The following is a 24,265-nucleotide window of genomic DNA, read 5'->3' as shown; positions in this document are numbered from 1 at the left end:
TTTATAAAAACGTGGCTCCTGTGATAGTCTATTAATCCTTGAATGGATTAACCTGTTTAATTGACTCAATCACCTCCCAAAGGTTTAACTTTCCAAATACCATTAATATATGACTTTGGAGGGGGTAGAGAGTGTGGCTCAGTGGTATTGCACTTGTCTGGCATGTCTGAGGCACCACATAAAAATAAATAAATGAAGTAAAAATATGTATCCATCTATAGCTAAATATATATATATATATATATATATATATATATATATATGATTTTGGGAATTAAGTTTCCAACACAAGAAATTTGGGGGAACACAAATTTAGAACACAAACTATAGCAGTAGACCTTTGCAGGATTATTTCTCTGTAAGGTCAGATGGTAGGTGGATAAGTGGGGAGAAATTCTTGAGTGGGCATCATCAGTATCATCAGCATTACCACCACCACCACCATCAGCGTTGCTACCATTCATTGACAGCATTAAATGGAGAATCTCATTTCAGCCTTACAGCAAGTCTGTGACTGAGTTAGCTTCCATCACTGTGACAAAATGATAAGAGCAACTTAAAGAATAGTTTGTTTGGGCTCATGGTTTTAGAGGTTTCAGTTCATGATCTTTGGTCCTATTGCTATGAGTCTGTGATGAGGCAGTACATACATCATGACAGAAGGATATGGAAGAGCAAAGCTGTTCACCTCATGGCAGCTGGGAAGGAGAGAGAGAGAGAGAGAGGAACAATATACCCTTCAAGGACAGGTCCACCTCCTCTGACTAGGCGCCATCTCCTAATAATCCATTCAGTTATGAACTCATTGATAGACTAATCCATGAATGAGGGCTAGAGGCATAATTCAGTGATAGAGCACTTGCCTAACAAATGAATGGGAGCTCTGGATTTCATCCCCAGCAAAGAAAGAAAGGAAGGAAGGAAGGAAGGAAGGAGGGAGGGAGGGAGGGAAAAAGAAAAAAACCTAACCTATAGATGAGGTTAGCCCCCTCATCATTCAATCACTTCCCAAAAGCCCTACCTCTGAACACCACTGCACTGGGGGACATTTGAAATACATGAGCCTTTGGGGGACATTTGAAATCCAAACTATAACAATGGCATAAACTGCAACAGATGCCCATTTCATAGATGAGGACACTAAGCTATGAATTGCCACTGAACGTTTTACAACTAAGCAAAGATGACAGACTAGGCCAAGATAAGTCCTCCCTTATGAATCAGTTGAGGGTTTGACTTGTCCTCCCAGATGAACAGCCAGAAATTCCCAGGGAGGGGAAGAGGGATGTCAGGATGATTTGAATCAGGCAAAAATATGGGATTTTTATGAGGAAAGTTCTTGTATTGTTCTTAGGGAAGGGCAAGAGGCACAGTTAGATGTTGTCTTGTGTTGGGAAAAGGAAGGCTCTGGCCACATGGAGATAGGTAGCTAGCTGTATCAGGTTCCAGGAAATAGAAAATAGCTCTTAAACAAGGATGTGCAAAGAATACTCCTCTGTTAGCTTACTAATCATATTAGCTATTGTAGGGTTAATAAATGGTTTGTGAACATGATGTTATACACTCTGGGTTCTTTTCTGTAGCTTATTATTTTTTATTTTTCTTTTGATGTCCATAATGTTCTTTAAATGATGCCAGCTACTTCATTTATAGTAAGGAAGACATAAAAAGGGAGGACTTTTCTATAGCTATGGACACAAATATTTAAATGGGAACTGTAGGTAACTTGTATCCAGATAAAGTAATGGCAGAGAGAATCTACAGAGAATTTCTTTCTTTTTTAATATTCATTTTTTAGTTGTACATAATACCTTTGTTTATTTACTTATTTTTATCTGGTGCTGAGGATAGAACCCAGGGCCTCGCGCATGCTAGGCACACACTACCTTTGAGCCACAACTCCAGCCCGAGAATTTCTTTTAAAAGGAAAAACTCATTGAGAAAGAGGTAGCCACACTCCTCTGCCCTATGGCCTCTGTTCTCCTATTCAAGACTTCAAGGTTATACAACCCATATAATGAATAGGTCTTGTTGGGATCACCAATTTAAATAAATGGACTGTAAAGGGGAAATTTTTGAACAGGGAGTTGGTATAGATTGCACCAAGGAACTATTCTTGTTTGTTGGTTTGGAGTGGTCAACACTGAGATGTATTTTTCAGAGATGCAGCAAAGCAGTAGTTGTTGGCTAGTGATCGAAATTCCAATGTCTCTGCCTCTCCCGAGTAGCTTTGTGAACCTAGGGCTCCAGCCCTCTAGTCCTCATGTTCCAGATGGTTCTTATGGCGGGGAAACCTGGGATCAATGTGCCAACATGCTTGAATCCTTGGTGAGGACCCTCCTCCTGGTTCCCAGATGGTTGCCTTCTCATTGTAACTTCACATGGCAGAGCACGTGGGGGGGTCAGGAAACCATCTTTCTTGTGTTTCTTCGGAATTATGGCAGCTGAGAAGTTCCATGAGAGGTCATCTACAGGCTGGGATGCTAGTAGCATGGCTAGTATTATTGTTAATTTGGGAATAATGTCATTATAACTTTCCCCAAGAAAGGGGTTTTTTTTAGAAGCATACTGAAGAATTTAAACATGAAACATCACAATATCTAGAATTATAACTATTCAGGGCAAAAAGGAAAAGGGATGGATAGAGGAACCAAGCCTGACAGTATGCTAATGATGGTTGAAGCTGAGGTGATGTTAAGCATATTTGGAGGCTTTCCAAAAACAAGAGAGTTTGGAGAGCAAAAAGAGTTTATCCTTATGTCCACCTAGTGCAGAGTGAAGGGGAAATAGACACATTTATCCCAGTGATTTGACATAAGGTTGAAACTACCTACCTTAACTTTGAGCCATTTCAGGAGAAAGACATTTGCCTAGGCTATTAACCTAAGTCAATTTGCCACCTAATTTGGCAGAATCTGCAGCCCAGAAAAAATTCCAAGAGGCAAAATTTCAGAAGAGGAATAGTATCCTCCACATTTTACCACAGGAGGGCCACAGGTCATGAGGGCTGAGCCAGCCTACTTCCAGAAACCCAGCAAATGACAAAATAAAAATTATTATTATAAAGTCACATTACTTTCTCTTGGTGTCTCATTTTCCACCTCTTGTGGGGGGATTGGGGGGAGTGACATAACAACCGAAATGGGAATAAACAAATTTGCTCTCTTCCAAGGACAGCAGCAAATCTCCCAGTCATAGCCATGATTCCAAAGCAGCAAACTGGAAAATGATGCCCAGTCACATGACAGCCCAGCTGCCCCCCCCCCCTGTGGCCATTGGTGCCTTTTGGGACAGTTAGGTCAAAGCCTTTGCTGCCAAAGTCAAGTGGGCCATTTGCTGCATGGGTCTGTCAGCAACCCCTGAGCTGTCTGCACAGAATGTCTAGGTGATCCCAATAAGATAAGAGACTCCATTCCAACTGCTTTGTTGAAAGAAATTTGGCCAAAGGATGCATTTATTTTGGCAAATGTTTTATTTGAGAGAACCTGAAACATTTGTTTCAGTCAACAAATTCCATATTGAATAAGCAACAGTCAACACAACTTCAAAAGAAAATATTTGGGTGGATACTTCGTATTGTTTCTGTAAAGAAACAAAGGCTTCTGTCTCTGTGTTTTAGATGGTGGCCCCTAAAATGCTAGGGCCAGCTGGATTTTCAGGAGTCTCCCACCTGTGGAGGTGTAGAGAGGCAAGAGACTCTGGAGGACACCTTCTTACCACTTCTTTTGCCTCTAAAAGCCCTGTTCTCTCAGCTGAGGAGGTGAGTGACTTGAAATTACTGCAGGCCTCCGTAGACCAACAGTCCCCCAGCAGGAGGGAGTCAGTTTGGTTCTTATGCAACCCATTCTCCCTCCTCAAAGATTTGTTCCATGTCCTCAGCCTTCATCTAAATAACCTGCTTCTCCCAGACTAGAGGACAGAACCCAAACTACAACAGAGAAATTTTCTGTCTCAGAAACCAGGAATTAGGATATAGACAAGTGGAGATGCAGAAGCTGGGGGTCATGTCGATTCAAAGGTGAGGACACTTTCGCACTCACCAATAGACCCCCCATTATAGCCAACCTTCACACATGTGGGGGTAACTAGAATAGAATAACAGAGAATTTCATCCCTTAAATGTACTCAAAACCTTTTCAAGCAAAAAATATTCATCATGTTGGGTAGAACAGACGGAGGGGTGTGTGTGTGTGTGTGTGTGTGTGTGTGTGTGTGTGTGTGTAAAACAATTTTCAAGGTCATATAATGATATACTAGAAATTTAACTGGAATTTAGCTTTGTCAAATCAAAAGCAGCTTATACTCTGTGACTGAGATTTTTCTTCCTCCCTTGGAATGCCACATATACAACTGGCCCTCTATATCCATGGCTTAGATCCATGGATTCCATCTCCTGTGGATTTAAATTTTTTCCTGATTACATCTGAACTGAACACGTACAGACTTCTTTTCTTGGCATTCCTCCCTAAATAATCCAGTGTAACAACTATTCACATGTACATTGTATAAAGCATCATAAGTAATCTAGAAATAACTTAGAGTATATGGAAGGATATAAATAACTGATAGAAATAAACAAATAACTGACAGAAGCTATATGCAAATACTGTGCCATTTTACATAAGGGTTTTGAGCATTCATGTAGGGGTCCTGGAACCAATCCCCTGAGGATACTGATGGACTACGGTATTTGGTCTCAACCACTAAGATAAGATATGAGTTAAAATGCTTGACAGTGTCATGTGCTAAGCAGCACTGTAACCTGAAAGATCTAGAGGATCATTAAAATAGCTTGCATTCAGCAGAAAATCTCCAGCCCTTGAAATCACTGTGCCCAGCAGACCTTCACAATTTTGTATATTTTAAGTGATGGATGTTATTTTCATCTCTATTTTTAGCTTTCCAATCCTGCAAAAGCATTTGCAAGAACAGAGAAAACCTCCGTGATAGAATCTATTAAGTGTGAACTGCTCACCTGGTATTTCAGTGACAGGGTTGGTACAGTTTCTAGGATTGCACTTTCTTTTTTCTGGAAGGCAACAAAAATGATTTTTAAATTTTTTACTTCATAGTAGAATACGTAGCACTCTTTGTAACTGGAACATTCCTCAAGGTCTGCAATTAAATCATTAACACTTAGTCTTTTTATAGGTCTGATCTTGTTGAGACAACCAAAAAAAAATAGAATTTAGTTTTCCTGAACATCCAAACTTTAAAAACACCACAGAATCATGTTTGTAACAAGGTTCAAGTCGGCAACTTAGATTTCTTTAAGTACTACATTTGTCTTAGTATCTCTATGTAATGTGATTGAATTTGTCTTACTACTGGGCAAGTCACTTGAGAATTTCCATAAATTCAGATGTCCCAAGCTGAATTAATTCAGCTTCGGACATCTGAATTAATCCTCTTCTATTTCAGCCACATCAACACAGATAATCAGTCTATAGAAGTCAACCACTGTTTCAGGGAAATTAAAATAGCAATTAGAAGGTTAATTGAGAGGCAAAATGAATTGGGTGATATTATTAGTCAGTGTCCTGTCACTACAACAAAATAACTGAGATAACATAATCAACATATAAAGAGGAAAGGTTTTTGTTGGCTCACAATTTTGGAGTTCCAGCCCATGATCAAATGGCCCTGTAGCTTTGTGGCAAGATAGTAAGCATATCATAGCAAAGCGGGTAGCAGAGCAAAACCACTCTCCTCGTGGCCAGAAAGTAAGGAGAGAAGAGACTGAGATTCCCCAATTCCCTTCAAGGGCATTCCCTCAATCATCTAAAGATCCTCTACAAGGCTGAACTTCCTAAGGGTTCCTCTTCTTCTCAATAGCGTCACCCTAGGGGTCAAGCTTTTAACATATGAGCCTTTGGGGACATTTAAGATCTAAACTATAGCAGAGAGTCAAATGAAATATTTTCCCCAGACTGAAGTAGGCTCAGAGAAATGTATCTCTTCCACTATGACATACCTCTCTGGAGGCCGTGCTACCTCCCCAGATCCTAAAGTGCAAACAGAATTAGTAACTTCACACTACATATTGAGGATTCATTCTGCAGAGTTCTTCCTGAGTTTCTCCAAATTCCCAGGTGGTTGTCTCCATCACATGTGACCTCTGGGCTACTCTGATGTGGCTTAACTAAGAAAGTTGGGGCCCTGACAAAGCCACAAACCACACCTGTACCCAACCACTACCTCGGGGTAAGGCAATAACATGGGCACCAGAGAAACTGGTCCCAGCAGCAGGTCAGAGGGGTTGTCCCCACACCAAGGCATGACACAAGTCCCCAAACCCACAGAAGCAGCACATGGGGTTCACTTTCAAGGCCAGGTTCTGCCATGAGCCATGAACACGTTTCTTCCCTTTTCTGAGCCTCAGCTTCTTCATTTGTAAAACAGGGGTTATTTTATCAACTTCAGAGGTGTGAGGATTAAATTACAAGTATGAAAGTACTTTGTTAGCTGTAGATTGTACGAATTCATGAGGAAACTAAGGCTCATCATGAAATTTTTTGCACCAAGCACATGCCCTTTAAATAGGAAATAAATAAATACTTTAAGCCAAGGAGGGTTGTTACAACTCTTCCAAAGTGTGCTGATCCCCCTGATGTGGGGCAAGAAGAGTGCCTTCTGACTACTCTCTAGGCTGGAGATTCCGAAGGGTGGTCTTTTGAGGTATGTGACAGCAAGAAGCCTACCTTAGCCTTGTATCGGCATTGCACAGATGCTTTCTTTTCCTTAAAAAAAAAAAAAAAAAGTAATAATCTCATTGGGTTTCAGTCTCCAGGCAACCATACTCCATTGAGTCCCATGTTTTGACAGTTCTTTGATGAGTGAGTCATATTTACAGTGTATTGCAGAAACTCCATGCAAAGGAACACAGTTTAGATCAAATTGATGAGAACTTAGTGGGTTTCTTAACCTTCTTTGGTAGTCTGGTGAAGTCTACAGACCTTCTCACCACTATTATGTTGCCCAGGCTGGCATTGAACTCCTGGGCTCAAGGGAACCTCCTGCCTCAGCTTCCTGAGTAGCTGGGGCTATAAGCACATGTCACTACATCTGCCTATATGCCTCTTTTAAGGATGCTTCTATATGAATTAAAAGTAAAATACATAGAATTAGAAGGGGGAAAAAAACATATGTTTTAAATTTTTGTATTTAATTAACACATTAAATAACAAGATTGTCATCAGGTCTAATATAACTATGGGTATTATAAAGGAGCAATGAGTGCAAAGGATAATTCAGGGTATTAAAAATAATAATGCGACAGAAACATCTGTGATGTCTACCAGTGACAAAGTCACAGAGACTGATAATGCTAGAAGTTAGTATATTTCCTAAGTCTGTGGACCTCCTGAAATCCATCCCTGCTTCCTGGTTAAAAATCCCTTTCTTACCCTAGGTACGTGGATGACTGCACTCAGGGTGCAATGCTACATCGTGTACAACCAGAGAAATGAAAAGTTGTGCTGCAGGTGTGTACAATGAATCAAAATGCATTCTGCTGTCATATATACCTAACTCAAATAAATTAATTAATTATTTTAAAAATCCCTTTCTTAGGCTGGAGACGTGGCTCAGTAGTGGATGGAGTGCTTGCCTAGCATGCATGGGCCCGGGTTTCAATCCCCAGCACAGTAAAATTTTAAAATCCCAGCACAAGCAGCACACACCTGTAGTCTCAGCTCCGTGGAAGGCTGAGTCAGGGCGATCCCTTGAGCCCAGGAGTTCAAGATCAAACCAGAAAGGAAGAAAGAGGGAAGGAAGAAGGGAGGGAGGTGAATCCTTTCTTTAGAGCAAACAACTGTAGGTTCTCCATAACACAGAGAGGATTTCCTTCCCAGTATGACACGGGCTCAAGTCACTTATTTATTCTCAGTGTTACCAGGAGCCCTTCAGCCCTTGTCTAGGCAGAGCTTCAGGGGGCCATACGGCTGGTGGTGTGTAGAGGTCATGGTAAGAATGAACCCAGAAGATAACAATAGGAGGGCAAGAGAGGAACTCAGAGGAAAAGGTGAATACCTCAGTGAAGAAGCACATTAAACAATTAAACACACCCAGGGCCCACCTCACTAAGGTCGTGCCCCTTTTCTTCGTTCCTGCGACCTACTGGACATTAAGTTTGACAATGCCTCCTTTTCTCTCAGGTTTGCCTTTTAATCTCCCTGCTTGCTATAGTTTGGATCTGCAGTGTCTCCCAAATGCCCATGTAACGAGAAGCTTTGTCCCCAACAGGGCACTATTGGGAGGTAGTGGAACCTTTCAGAAATGGGGCCTAGTGGGAGATCTTCCGTCACAGTGACTGTGACTGAGGTAGAGGCACCCATGCTCCGTCTCCCTCCCCTTCTTCCACTTCCCAGATGTGAGGTGTGAGGTGAATGGCTTTGTTCTGTCACCTATTCCTGCCATGACAAGCTGCCACATGCCCCAGGCAAAAGAAGCAATTGATCAGGTCCCCTCCAAAACTTCAAACAAACTTCCAAAACTGTGAGCCAAAATAGAACTTTTCTCTCTAATTAGCTGATTTGCCTCAGATATTTGTTAAGTAATGACTGTCATTCTTGGAACACGTCCCTTTTCTTCATTCCTGCAGTCAACTGAAGGTCGAGTGTGACAATGCTTCTCTTTTTCCCCAAACTGGGCTTGTCATCTGCAGAGGTTCCTCCTAATCCATCTGCTTGGGTGATGGGCTGTGGCAGCCTCCCTGTCCCTCCAGGGCATCATGCACAGCTGTCCCAAGGCCTCCAGATGTAGTTTCCTGCCTGTACTTTTCTGCTCAGAGAACCTCCTCGGGAAACCTCCATTATCGCTGGCCCCAAGGTCCACATCTCTCTGGCTTTTGGTGTCCTTCCTAATTTCAGCCCATCATTCCGGCTAAGTGTATCCTCACAGACCTCAGCAAGTGTCCTCCCGGTAGACACTCGTACATGCTGACTCCGTGTCCTGACCCTAAACTGCTCCCCTCCCACCGCTCAGCCATATCAAACCCAGCCCCTCCTAAAAGAAATCCTCCCTCACCTCAAACCTCCACTCCCACCCTTTGCTGCTGACTCCAGATGCGCATCTCTCAACCCCTGGCATGGACATTATCACATACAGCTTGGCATCAAAGCATTTCCCAAGGACTTCATGCAGATTAATTGTCTCTCCCTTCAGACTCTAAATGCCTTGAGAATAGGAAATCTTCTCCCCACCACCACCACCACCTTCCCCAGGTGCTAAGGCTTGAACCCAGGGTATGCTCTGTACACATTGATTGTTTCCACACCATGCTAAGCCCCAAGGATGTAGTATTGTGACAGGCAGTCTTGTCCTTATGGATCATGGACTTTTTTGTTGTTGTTTTTCTTTTGTGGTGCTGGAGATTGAACCCAAGGCCTCACTAAGCACTGACCAGTACCCCCAGCCCAGGAATCATATCTTATATTTTCCCTATGTCTAATGTTGAGTATATAGAAATCATGTCATCAGTTATGATATAACAAGATGAATGAATTTTTATCTCATAGGTCTCTCTGGGCAAGTGTTGTATGTGTTAGCAGAAACACTTGGGTGAAGCCTGCTGTGGTGGCATACACCTATAATCCCAGTGACTTAGGGAGGCTGAGGCAAGAGGATTGCAATTCAAAGGTCAACTTCAGCAATTTAGTGAGACACTAAGCAACTTAATGAGACCCTGTCTTAAAATAAAAAATAAAAAGGGCTGGGGATATAGCTTAGTGGTAAAGCACCCTGAGGTTCAATCCCCAGTAGGAAAGGAAAGAAAGAAAGAGAGGGAGAGAGAGGGGGAGGGAGGGTGGAAGGAAGAAAAAAAGATAGACTTGGATGAGCTTATAAGCGTGAAGATAAGCAGGCACCGTGGTGTATGCCTATAATCCCAGTGGCTCAGGAAGCTGAGGCAGGAGGATTGTGAGTTCAAAGCCAGCTTCAGCAATTTAGTGAGGGAGGCCTTAAGCAACTCAGAGAGACCCTTCTCTAAATAAAATACAAAAAGCACTGGGGATGTAGCTCAGTGGTGAAGCACCCCTAGGTTCAATCCCTGGTACCAAAAAAAAAAAAAAAAAGAGGAAGGATAAGAGTGAGACCTTTCAGGGTATTCTTGTTTCTAACCAGGAAAATAATTTATAGGGCTTCTAAGAAAAAGAGAAAGCAAAAAGGGAATGAGGATGAGACAAGATTACTGTGCACCATATTACAATGAGCCACCCTTAACCCAAACCTTCAGTGAAATTCTATTAACACTCACAAACACCTGGCATAGGTGGTTTTCTGGTGGGAACCAGTGAAGAGGCCAAATTCTGTGTCAAGGATAGTGTGAAGTTTTGAGACATTATATGTATGCAGGGACAGATGGACAGGGAGGTCTTGGCTGGCATTTGGATTGTAATTCAGTAAATGATTGATTGGTTGATTAGTGTGGGGAATTATCATGGAAATGCCTGGGGTAGCCTAGCAGCCCCAGATGTATTTCCTTCCTGCCTCCTCCACCCGACTCCTATTTGAGGAAGGATTAAACTGAAGCTGGGCCTTGCAGGATGACAGGGAGTCACAAAGTCTTTATTTGATAAAACTCATTTCAAATTTGTTATTATAAGTAGGTTAGTCATCCACTCCCTAGGTGTACCTCTGGCTATTAGCTTGGATTCAGGGTGCCGCTCCAGGTATATTCAGGGTGCTTGTAGAATCTGGCATTCCCTGGTTCAGTCATTTGTAATCATCCTCATTTGTGAAGGTGTAGATTCTGTCATCTCAACTCAGCTTGATTGAAAAATGGAATGCATAGTCCTATAGAGACTTTGATTTTCAGCAATATTATAATTCTAGGAAAATAAATATTTCATTTATAAGACATGCCAGATACCAGCTAAGTACACCAGATACCATAGATGCAGTGGGAGGCCATCCTCGCACATGATTTGAGTGACCTCCCTGGCTGGGTGAGAGGTGCTTAGACACAGCTGTGTTAGAGCCTTCCCCACCCTTTTCCAGGTCCGAGGGCTTGTTCGTGCAGAGGAGTGCCTGGCCACTGACCTGAAGACCCAATCATCACCCCTTACCTTGAGATGCTGCCCCCCCTCATCCTTCATGGATGGGATTTTCCCTGGAATTTTTTTGTTCCCCTATAAAAGTCCACTCTCTGGCGTGCTCTCCCTCTCTCTCTCTAGTCTCTTCTGTAAACCTCACCACTGCATTAGGTGGCTGGAGGTGGGAGCTAGGAGAAGCCATCCTGGAGCTGGTATTAAAAGTAATTAGAGTCTTGTCTCTTTAATTTAAAACTCCCTAGCAATTAATTATGAACCGAACCTTCTTTCACGAAGCCAGCGCTGGTCGCATGGCAGAAGATGCTCTGTTCAATGTCTGTTAATTTGCACAGACTTTGTTCATTACATTAAATAAAAATACAGTCATGTGCCACATACTTGTCATTCAACAAAGGACCCCAGATATGATGGTGGTTCCATGAGATTACAATAGAATTATGAAAATTTGCAGTGATATTGTAGCTGTTTTCTCATGATAGCACAAAACATTACTCACACATTTGTGTTATGATGGATGTGTAAACAAGCCCACAGGGCTGCCAGAGTACATAAAATTGTGTGCAGTAAATAACACTTGATAATAGGCAACTACATTATTGGTTTTTGTATTCCCTATACTATACCTTTTATTGTTATTTTGGAATGTACTGCTTTTACTTATTTTAAAAAATGTTTACATAAAACAGCCTGCCGTGTTACACCAGCAGCAACCTTGTGATCAACTCATCTTTTGGATATATCAAGAGGCTACATTAAGCCATGCATGATGTCACATGCTCGTAATCCCATTGACTTGGGAAGCTGAGACAGGAGAATCGCAGGTTTAAGACCAAACTCAGCAACTTAATGAAACCCTTAGCAACTTAGTGAGAACTTGTCTGAAATTTTTTTAAAAGCCTGGGGACGTATGTAGCTCAGTGGTAAAGTACCCCTGGGTGTAATCCCCAGAACCAAAAGAAAAGAGGCCACATCAATTGACCTGTACCATCCAGGTTTGTGTGAGTACCTTCTAGCATGTTCATCATTAAGTGACTCCTGGCTGTATTGCAAAAGCAAGGAGGTATATATGAAAGTTCTCCAAAGGGACAGAACCAACAAGGCATGGATATAGATGTAGATATAGCTATAGAAAGAGATTTATTATAAGCAATTCATTCATGCAATTAAGGAGGCTAAAAAGTACCAAGATCTGTGGTTGGAAAGTTGGGGACTAGAAGAGCTGATGGTGTTTTCTAGTCCAAAAGGCAGTAAGCTCAAGACCCAGAAAGAGCTGATATTTTAGCCCAAACCCAAAGGCAGTGGGGGGTGGGGGTGGGGCGACAGGGGACCTACATCCCAGTGCTCAGACAGTTAGCCAGGAGGATTCTCTTTTGCCCCCAGGAGGGTCTGCTGTCTGCTCTACACAGGCCTTCAACGGCTAGAAGTGACCCACCCACATTGGGGAGGCAATCTGCTTTACTCAGTCTACAGATTCAAATATTCTCATCCAGAAACACCATTACAGACCCACCAGAATAATGTTTCATCAAATATCTGGGCATCCTGTATCCAAATCAAGTGGACACATAATATTAACAATTGCAAGGGCAACACAGTATTCCAATTACATGAAAAGAGCCTGCAGAATGGGAGAAAAACCTTCTCCACCTGCACCTCAGAGCATTAATCTCAAGGACATATAAAGAACTCAAAAAATTTAACACCCCCCAAAAAAAATCCCCAAATAACCCAATCAAAGGAAATAAACAGACACTTCAAAGAAGAAGAAATATGATTGGTCAACAAATATATGAAAAAATGTTTAACTTCTCTAGCAGTTAGAGATATGCAAATTAAAAGTGCACTGAGATTCCATCTCACTCCAGTCAGAATGGCAATTATCAAGAATTCAAGTAACAATAAATCTTGTTGAGGATGTGGGGGGAAAGGTACACTCACACATTGCTGGTGGGACTGCAAATTGGTGCAACTACTCTGGAAAGCAATATAGAGATTACTCAGAAAACTTGGAATGGAACCACCATTTGACCCAGTTATCCCACTCCTTAGTTTATACCCAAAAGATTTAAAACCAGCACACTACAGTAATGCAACCTCATCAATGTTTAGAGCAGCTCAATTCACAATAGCTAAACAGAGAATCAGTCTAGGTGCCCTTCAACAAATGAATAGATAAAGAAAATATGGTATATTTACACAATGGAATACTACTCAACCATAAAGAGAAATGAAATTATGGAGTTTGAGAGTAAATGGATGGAAATGGAGACTATCATGCATGCTAAGTGAAATAAGCCCATCCCAAAGAATCCAAGGCCAAATGTTTTCTCTGATGTATAGATGCTATATCACAATAAATGTGGGGGTGGGGGGAGATTAGAAGTACTTTGGATTAGACAAAGAGGAATATAGGGAAGGGAGGGGGAATGGGAATAGGAAAGACAGTAGAATTAATCAGACATTACTTTCCTATGTGCATAGTTGAATACACAACCAATGTAATTCCACATCATGTACAACCAGGAGAATAGGAAGTTATACTCCTTATATGTCAAAATAAATTCTATTGTCATGTGTAATTAATAAGAACAAAATTTTTTTAAAAAAAGGAAGCAACATGAATCTTTTTTGTATCAAAGTCAGGAAAGTGACTACCCTGAAGGGAAAGTAGAGGGTCTGGAAGGGGCTTCTAGTTAGTGGTATTGTCTTGTTCCTGCTTTCGCATTGGTTACACAGGTGTGTCTGCATTGTGAAAACTTACTGAGCTGCACAATTGGGATTATACCCTTTTCTGGGTTTATTGAAAACCCACCATATTTTATGTTTTACATGGAGTATTTAATATGTTTTAGAGAGGAGTGAGTACTTGGTTTATTAAAAACTTCTGTTGAAATCTCTTAGAAGACAGTGCTACCATAAATTCCTTCCAAGAAACTAAAGTTTTCTTGGCAAGTGCCCTTCAGCTTCTCAGAATTCCTGCATAGGGAATCAAATCAAATGGCTTCTGCACTGGTTCCATTAAATTAAAACCCAGTTTGGTTTCAGGGCACCTCTTTTGCTTCCAGGAGTCCCTTACAGGAAGGACAATATCAAGTGTCCAGGCTGTGGACACTCGCATCACTGTCAAAAGACAGGAGTCCAGGCCAACCACAACAGAAGCTGCAACTGGGAAATCTAGGAAGAGCTGACCCAGTGGAGGTGACATCATGTGAGGACCTTGCAATCGAGCTCTCCCATTTTTGTTGCTGCCCATTTGCAGTCTCCTTCCAAATGTTGTTCTTGGAAATTTCCAGGTAGAGAGAAATTGATTCAGGGCCTGATTCATATCTGACAATGGGGGAGAGCCACAACCCAAAAGGGCTCTTTGAATATTTTTTTGAAATTGTGTTGTTCAAAGAAAAATTTTTTTCCCTTCCAAGTGCATGTTCTTCAAGACCCAAATCCATAGGTACCCAGTGAAATAGAAATCGACTGGTTAGGTTAATCAAGACAGAATGCCAATATAAATGACTGAGGCTCCAAATTAAAATTTTGGCCTGCATTTAATGTCTTCTTAAAACCCTTCCAATTAAGCTTATCCATTTGTTTGGTGGAATATTTATTTAGCTGTCATAAGTTGGAAAGAGGTCAGACTGGTCAGTCATCTACTGAGTGACCTGTGGCATGTCATTTAACCTTTTTGAGGCTGTTTCCTCAAACTTGCCATATCTTAGAATGGATTTCAAATGCTTATATGCAAAGTGAATAACGGACTGTATTTCCTTGGATAAGTATACATTCATTCTCTTCCTCCTCCTCATTTGTTTGAAGTCAATTTAAATCTGGCCTAATGAAGTCAAGACAGTTGAACTAAAAATGTGCATGAATTCCTTCATTCTTCAGGAAGTTCACAGTTTACATTCAACAGGAGACATACAGAGAATCTTACAAGGTTCACTAACAGGTTTTGAATCTACCAGATTAGAATATGTATGAGTACATAAGCTTAAGTCTTCAACAAAATGGAATAGATGAAATGTACTTTAAAGTAATTTAATATGATTGGCTTAATGTATTATATTTGTTTGATCCTTTTGGTAACATGAAAAGAGTGGGAGGAAAATAGTGTATTGTGTTTCAATGAATTGGCTGATTTTTTAAATTGATAGAGTTAGGAGTACAGCTTGGTGGTAGAGTACTTGCCTAGCAAGTGCAGGGTCCTAGGATCAATGCCAGGAAAAAAAAATCTTGTTTTTTCAATACTAGGAAAAAAACCTGATAGATATAATTCAAAATAACAAATATAATTTTAAAATATATAAGAAATATATTTTAGAATTACTATTGACAATAATGAAATCTTTGGAGATGAGGGCTCATATCAATTTTGATTTTTTCCTAGCCTTAGAAAAATTAATTTCTTACATAGGAGTTTATAAAGCATAAGCACAAAAGTACTGAAGTTGGTGCTGTGGGTATAGCTCAACTGGTAGAGAACTTACCACTTACATAGCATGCACGTGGCCCTGGGCTCCATCTCTAACACCAGGAGGGAAAAAAGGTACTAAGGTTATCAAGCATCTGAAGAAAGCAAGGAGATTTTTTTTCTTTGCAAGAGGTGAGAAACTTTCTCTTCCTGAAATTATTGTGTCAAATAAACCCAAAGTATCAGCTGAAATAAAAAATAATTATGCAATCTCTCTCCTTCATCTTATTTCCTTTTTAAGGAATATAAACTATTAGTAATATATTAAAGAGAATTGTAACATGTGAGTCATAGTCTGTGAATCATGGCAACACATCAAAAGACTCTGATAGGAAAAACAGAATTATATTCCTTTTCCTGCACTAAAAAAAAATACCCACCCTCCCACAGAGGTTAAACAAAAAACATGGTTTTTCAGCAATGAACTTTAACTTCTTTTCTTTATTTCTTCCCATTTTGATTTTTATGGGAATCTGGTCTAGAATGGCTGGCTCCTCTAAGAATTACACTATTAAATACAGTCCCTTCCCACCCCACTCTCTCTCATCTTTCTTGAACTCATTTGTACCTACCAGGATAACAAAAAGTAATAAGTACCATACTTTAGAGCTTTACAGTTTACAAAGCACTTTCATAAATATCTCATTTAAGCATTTTAGCCACTTCAAAAAATATATAAATAATTTTCATTTCTACACACCAGGAAACTCAGGCTCAAGAGAGGTTAAACTATGACCCATTCATCTAAGCTCTAACACCCCATTGTACCCCATCAAGTAAATCAAATCCCTGGACAGCTTGATGCTCACCAGTCGGCTTGGCAGACAGAGGGAGAAAGGGATGGGAAAAAACACACACACACACACACACACACACACAGTGAGGGCACAGGTTTTTTTTTTTTTTCCTGGCAAAGAAACTTAAGAGATGATCACATACTGCAAAAAACAACACACCCAACTCCCAAGAAGAGCTAGGAGCTGCGTAGGTCTGCAGTTCCCCGGGAGGGACAGCCATGGAGGACACTCGTTATTTTAGTAAGTTTTTCATCACTGTGACCAAAAGACCTGATAAGAACAATTAGAGAAGGGAAGGTTTATTTGGCGCTCACAGTTTCAGAGGTATCAGTCCATAGACAGCCGACTCCATTGCTTTGGGCTTGGGATGAAGCAGAACATCATGGCAGAAAAGTGTGGCAGAGGAAAGTGGTTCAGGACATGGTAATCAGGAAGCACAGAGAGTTCTGCTCATCAGGGACAAATATAAACCTCAAAGTGGCCTACTTCCTCTAGTCACTCCCCACTTGCCTCCGGTTACTGTCCAGTTAATCCTGTCAATGGATTAATGCACCGATTAGATGAAAGCTTTCATGACCCGATTATTTCACCTCTAAACTGTTTTGGTTTTGGTTTTTGGGTAACCAGGGGCACTTAATCCTGATCCATGTTCCCAGCCCTTTTTTATTTTTTATTTTTTATTTTGAGACAGGGTCTCAGTAAGTTGTTTAGGCCCTCGCTAAATTACTGAGACTGGCTTTGAACTTGAGATCCTCCTATCTCAGCCTCCCAAGCCAGTAGAATTACAGGCATGCACCATGGGGCCCAACTTACCTTAAAACCTTCTTGTATTCTCTTACACATGAGCTTTTGGGCTGGGGGACACCTCATATCTAAACCATAACACTCTTGCAAAGTGAAGCTCACCTCAGCCATTCTTACAGAGTAGGGTGGGGCTATCCCTGTCTATTCCTGTCCTCAAAGGGCACACAGGCATGCTTCCTTCCCCAGCCTTGTCTGTCTATAGGGAACATAATAAATACCTCTGTGCTTCCACCTGCAAGTTACCAGTGCTAAACAAAGTCCCATGAAGTCAAATAAAGGGAAAATTCATTTGCCAGGCACAGTGTCCTTCAGCAGGCCTCAAGACTGGCTATGGCTTCAAGGTTGCACACTCACACAAAATATCTGATTGAGTAGAGCAATCATTCCATATTGCTGATGACTGTACAGTGGGAGATAGAATTAAACAGTCAAAATTCAAAGTTCAATGTGAAACAAGATTCTTTGTTCTTCTCCCTTCTCATTCTTTTTGTCCCCATGGAGCCCCTTCCCCGAGCAAAGCTGCAGCACCTGTACCTGGACAACATAATGCTTACTAGATGCTCTGTGAGGACCAAGGGTCCAGTCTAATCTACAGGAGCACTGGCCAGCTTGGCCTGGGCAGCCGGGACCTCCTCTCCTCCTTCCTCAGCCGCCTTTGGAGTCATGCCTTTAACCTTAAATTCAAATCATTACCAACACCTGCAGCTCCTCCATACCCCACTTTGGGTTTTTTGTTGTGTTTTATTTTTTGGTTCCGGGAAATAAACCCTGGGCCTGGCGTATGCTAGGAAAGCCCTCCGCTGCTGGCCCCATGCCCACTCTAGAGCCACTCTCAGACCATATCCTCTGTCTAGCTCACTCCCCTAGGACCCCAATTCCAACAACTCTATGACCCCCTGAGACCCACAGTCCTATAGAGTAGATCCCTCACCATCTCGTGTCCCCCAGCATCTTCATGTCCTCTCCTCCCTTCTTGTATACTTTACTCCACAGCCAATCTCCACGAGCACTCGTTGGTGGATACCCTTGACTCCCTTGTCCCTTTCTCACTTTGAGGTTCTCTCCCAGTGACACTACAATCCTGGTTAAATCTGTCTCTCCATCTGTTCTGTCCTGTATCTCATGATAGTTAGAGAAAAACAAAAAACACCCAATTCCACTCTCTCTAGTGTTTCTGTTCTCTCCCCAAAACTGGAAAACAGCCCCCAACCTTCCCTCCCAGTGGTCACATCTCTTACCTCACCAAGAACAACAAAGAGATGATCATAAAGGGACTACATGCTCCCACCACCACTTCCATGCATCTCTAAGCATCTGTGTCCCTGGCCCTGGCCAACTCTGCTGGGCAAGTGCCCTGCCCTGCCAAAGCCAACCCTGTTATGGGATAGCAGCCCCCAAACCCCATGATTCCAGCAGCTCTGTCTTCTGACTCTTGCACCTTCACATTCACTCTTTCTATTGAATTAGTCATATCAACTTATGAGCATACTATGCTCCCATCTTAGAAAGAAAAAGTCTCCACTTCACTTCCCTCTCCAACTACTACTCTTTTCCTCTTTTTTTGAAAAAAAAATTAAATCAAAAGTATTGGACTCTGTATATCAGTGACAAATCCTCTGAAATGGAAATGAGGAAAACTACCCCATTCACAATATCCTCAAAAAAAAAAAAATTCTTGGGAATCAACTTAACAAAAGAGGTGAAAGAACTATACAATGAAAACTATAGAACCTTAAAGAGAGAATTAGAAGAAGACCTTAGAAGATGGAAAGATATACCTTGCTCATGGATAGGCAGAATTAATATTATTAAAATGGCCATATTACCAAAAGCACTTTACAGATTCAATGGGATTCTGATCAAAATCCCATTGACATTCCTTACAGAAATAGAAAAAGCAATTATGAAATTCATCTGGAAAAATAAGAGACTCAGAATAGCTAAAGCAATTCTAAGCAGGAAGAGTGAAATTGGTGGTATCAATATACCAGATCTTAAACTATACTACAGAGCAATAGTAACAAAAAAACAGCATGGTCCTGGCACCAAAACGGGCAGGTGGACCAATGGTATAGAATAGAGGACACAGAGACCAATCCACAAAATTACAACTACCTTATATTAGACAAAGGTGCCAAAAGCATGCAATGGAGAAAGGATAGCATCTTCAACAAATGGTGCTGGGAAAACTGGAAATCCATATGCAACAAAATGAAATTGAATCCTTATCTCTCACCATGCACAAAAGTTAACTCAAAATGGATCAAGGATCTAGGAATCAAACCAGAGACTCTGCGCCTAATAGAAGAAAAAGTTGGCCCTAATTTCCATCACGTGGAGTTAGACCCCAATTTCCTTAATAAGACACCTATAGCACAAGAATTAAAAACAAGAATCAACAAATGGGATGAATTCAAACTAAAAAGTTTTTTTCTCAGCAAGAGAAATAAAAAGTGAGGTGAATAGGGAGCCTACATCCTGGGAACAAATTTTTACCCCTCACACATCAGATAGAGCTCTAATTGCTAGGGTATACAAAGAACTCAAAAAAAATTAAACACCAAAAAAACAAATAACCCAATCAACAAATGGGCCAAGGACCTGAACAGACACTTCTCACAAGAGGATGTAAAATCAATCAACAAGTACACAAAAAAATGCTCACCATCTCTAGCAATCAGAGAAATGCAAATTAAAACTACTCTAAGATACCATCTCATTCCAATAAGAATGGCAGCCATTATGAAGTCAAACAACAACAAGCACTGGCGAGGATGTGGGGAAAAAGGTACACTCATACATTGCTGGTGGGACTGCAAATTGGTGCAGCCAATTTGGAAAGCAGTATGGAGATTCCTTGGAAAGCTGGGAATGGAATCACCATTTGACCCATCTGTCCCTCTTCTCGGTCTATACCCAAAGGACCTAAAAACAGCATACTACAGGGACACAGCCACATCAATGTTTATAGCAGCACAATTCAAAATAGCTAGACTATGGAGCCAACCTAGATGCCCTCCAATGGATGAATAGATTTTTTTTAAATGTGGCATTTACACACAATGGAATATTACTCAGTACTAAAAAATAACAAGATCATGGCATTTGCAGGGAAATGGATGTCATTAGAGCAGATTATGCTAAGTGAAGTTAGCCAATCCCAAAAAAGCAAATACCGAATGTCTTCTCTGATATAAGGGGGGTGACTCAAAATGGGGTAGGGAGGAAGAGCATGGGAAGAAGATTACCTCTAGATAGGGAAGAGAGGTGGGAGGGAAAAGGAGGGAGAAGGGGAATTGCATGGAAGATGGAAGGAGACCCTCATCGTTATACAAAATACATGTATGAATATGTGAGGGAAAAAAAAGAGAGAATAGCGTCACCATAGATTGGGTAGAGAGAAGTGATGGGAGGGGAGAGGAGAGGATGGGGGGAAAGGAAGGATAGCAGAATGAAATAGACATTATTATTGCTGTGGGTATATATGTGACTGCATGACCAATGTGGTTCTGCAACCTGTACACTCAGAAAAATGAGAAATTATATCCCATCTGATTCAACTGTATGATATGTCAAGGTCATTGTACTGTCATGTGTAACTAATTAAAACAAATTAAAAATTTTTAAAAAAAAGATTAGGCTGGAGGTATAGCTCAGTGGTAGAGCACTTGCCTAGCACTGCAAAAAATAAGTATTATCAGAAGCAGTAATTTCATTGTTGGAAGAAGGTACATTCATTCTTTGAGTTCAGAATGAGTCTTGGCAATTTGACCTCTATATAAATGATGATTTGAATTTACAAAGTATCAAATACACACAGCAGTATAGCAAGAAGATTAAGTGGTAGAAATAATTACTCAACAAGTAATAGGACCATCATTTCAAAGATTTTCTATACATAAAGAATTAGAAAATATTGTAGGATTTTACAACACAGAGAATCAATACTAGTTTGTTACTATTATGCTGCCTTCCTCTTCATTAGGAGCATACCCATGAAATGATTTGTCAATTTACCTGTCCATTCTGTGAACCATCGAAGGCAGAAAACTCTCCCAGCGCCAACACTATAATAAGCTGCTGTAGCACAGCACAAATCCCTAATGTTTATTTCATTTGCCATTTTGGGGTCTTCCTTTTGTATTTTGAGATTAATCAATCTGTCCTTCTGTGGTTTTTCCTGGAGACAAATGAACAAAGTGCAAGATAGCCAACTAGAGCCAATAACACCAAGCAAGACTTGAAGCCATTCTGAAACTTTTTGCTGAGCCAGCAAACAGAGAATACTGTCCAGACCTGGGAGCCACTTAAAGTAAGCAGGTAGTTATATCTTCATGATGTGGCCATGCTTTCTAGTGCCATCCTGGCCGGGGCTCAGCTTCTCTCCTGAGGCCCCTCCACCGACAGAGGGATTGGGGCTGGAGTTCAGTGTAAAACATCTGCCTACCGAGCCCTGGTGCATCCCCACCACCCAAAGAACAAACACCTTTAAAGAATGCTCTCCCTCTGCCACCTCCAGTTTCTCTCCCTTATTCTTGCTTGAATTTACCACAACCAGGATTTTGCCTGCAACACTCTACTAAAGAGTTCTTCTCAAGGTCACCAGAGAATGCCATGGTTACCTCTTCTTGCTCGACACGTGTCTTGACACAACTGTGTCCTTTCCTTCTTGAACTGCTTTCTTCTTGTGACTTCCAGGACACCCTTCTCCTGGCTCCCATCCTACCTTCCTAGCCACCCTTTCTCAAGCTCTTTTGTTGGTTCTTTTTAATATCCTTGATCTCTAAACAGCAGTGTGCTCCAGGTCTCAATATTTGGATGTTTTCTCTTTCATATCTATATTCAATTCTAAGGAAATTCTCATCTTTTGAATACTATGTGTATGGCAGGTGTATATGTAGATGACATGTTTGATGATGATTCCCAAATATTTATTTTCAGCAAGAACTTTTCCACTGAGCTCCACACTCATATACCCAACTGCTACCCCACCTTTACTTGACTGATTCCTGGGCATCTCGGGCTTGGCTGAACTTCCAATTCTTTTTTTTTTTAATATTTCTTTTTTAGTTATAGGTGGACACAATATCCTTATTTTTTATGTGGTGCTGAGGATGGAACCCAGTGCTTCACGCATGTCAGGTGAGCGCTCTACCTCTGAGCCACAACCCCAGCCTGAGTTTTCATTTCTCTAGTCACCAGCCCTTTGGTCGTCTTCCTCTTTTTAGTTCAAGAAAACTCTGTTCTTCTAGTTTCTCAGATCAAAGACATTGATACTGGCCTTGATTCTTTTCCACTCATCCCAACACATACAGTTCATTAGTAAATCTTGTTGCCTATTCCATCAAAATGTGTTCAAAACCCACTTGCTTTTTTCTGTGATTTTAAATGTTTTTGATTAACATGTGTTATGGTTTAGGTATGAGGTGTTCCCCCAAAGCTTATGTATGAGACAATGCAAGAAAGTCTTAGAAGTGAAAGGATTGGGTTATGAGAGCCTTAACCTTACTGCATTAATCCTCTGATAGAAAGTAACTGGGCGGTACCGGTAGGCAGGTAGGGGGTGGCTGGAGGAGGTGGGTCATTAGGAGTGTGCCTCTGGGGTCTATATTTTGTCTGTGGTGAGGGAAGCCCTTCTTTCTGCTCTTGGTGGCCATGGCCTCAGCTTTTCTCCCCTACCACTCTCTTCTGTCATGATGTGCTGCCACACCTCAGGCACAGAACAATGAAGCCTGCTGCCTAGAGACTAAGACCTCTGAAACTGTGAACCCCAAATAAACTTTTACTACTCTATAATTGTCAGGTCTTTGGGTCCTGGCAATGAAAAAGCTAACTAAAACAACATGTAGTACTTGTACATTCTTATGGGATACAGTGTGATCTTTCAACGTGTGTATAGCATATAAAATCAGGGTGGTGAACATTTCCATCTCCTTATCATTTCTTCATGGTTGGAGCTATTGAGATCCTCTCTCCTAGTTCTTGATAAAATATATAATATGTAGGCAAAAGGCCCTGGGTTTAATTCCAGAACTGCAAAAAATAAATGAATAATACTAGGTTATTGTGAACTAGTCAGCTCACAGTGCTGTGGAACACCAGAACTTATTCCTTCTGTGTTTTGGTACACATTACCCAACCTCCTTCTATTCCCTCTTCTCCCCTCCCTTCCCAGCCTCTAGCAATCACTGTTGTACATTTAGATCAACTTTTTTTTCACTCTCATATATGAGAGAGAACCTGCTGTGTCTGGCTTATTTCACCTAACACAATGTCCTCCAGTTCCATCCATTTTGCTGTAAATGAAAAAAAAAAAATCACGGGGCTGGTATTGTGTCTCAGTGGTAGAGTGCTTGCCTAGCATATGTGAGGCCCTGGGTTTGAGTCTCAACACCGCATATAAATAATTTTTTTTAAAGAAAGGTCTATTGACAACTAAAAAAATGTATATTAAAAACTCACAATTTTATAGAGGAATAGTGTTTGTATCTTTATGCTGTTGCTGGTTTCATTTCATTTGGATATACAACCAGGAGAGGGTGCACTCTGAATTACATGGTACACTTATTTTTAGTTGCTTTTTTTTTTTTTTTGGCCAAAGAGGTGTTTGGGTTCTTGTTTTTTGTGGTGCTGGAGATAAAGCCTAGGATTTCCTGCATACTAAGGAGTCTAAGGAGTGCTCTACTACTAAGCTACACCCCCAGTCCCTATTTTTAGGTTTGTTTGTTTGTTTTAAGAAACCTTATACTATTTCCTGTAATGGCTGTATTAATTTACCTTTCATCAAAAGTGCATCTGAAGGCCCCTTTCTCCACAATCTCACCAGCATTTGTTATTTTTGTCATTTTGATAACAGCCATTCTAAATGGGGAGAGACAAAAATCTCATTTGTGGCTTTTATTTGTATTTCTCTGTTGATTATTTACATTTCTCTGTTGATCATATTTTCATATATTTGTCAGCCATTTGTATTTCTTCTTTTGAGAAATATCTATTCAGATCACTTGCCCATTTTTTAAACTGGATTTTTTTTTTCCAGTACTGGGGATTAAACCAGGGGCATTAGGCATTGTACCACTGAACTGAGCTACATTCACAGTCCTTTATTTATTTGTTTGTTTATTTATTTATTTTTCTTGAGACAAGGT

General features: G+C 40.9%; 1 protein-coding gene across 3 annotated transcripts in view; it reads right to left on the bottom strand.

The window, feature by feature from the left end:
- C10H1orf202 (chromosome 10 C1orf202 homolog) overlaps positions 1-24,265 on the bottom strand; it is an 81,775-nt gene that overhangs the window by 12,557 nt on the left and 44,953 nt on the right. The window contains exons 1-3 of one of the 3 annotated variants that reach the window (XM_078022960.1): positions 16,628-18,955; positions 6,702-6,740; positions 4,976-5,029 (exon numbers count right to left, since the gene is read on the bottom strand). The gene's annotated coding sequence lies outside the window, so the exon portion shown is untranslated. Of the gene's footprint in view, positions 1-4,975; positions 5,030-6,701; positions 6,741-16,627; positions 18,956-24,265 lie in introns of those variants that run through there. The other 2 variants (XM_078022958.1, XM_078022959.1) reach the window with 2 other exon arrangements.

The sequence above is a fragment of the Ictidomys tridecemlineatus genome, chromosome 10 (genome assembly GCF_052094955.1).
Source record: "Ictidomys tridecemlineatus isolate mIctTri1 chromosome 10, mIctTri1.hap1, whole genome shotgun sequence".
Taxonomy (NCBI): Eukaryota; Metazoa; Chordata; class Mammalia; order Rodentia; family Sciuridae; genus Ictidomys; species Ictidomys tridecemlineatus.
Note: the sequence above shows the minus strand (reverse complement) of the source record. Positions and strands in the feature narration are given on the sequence as shown.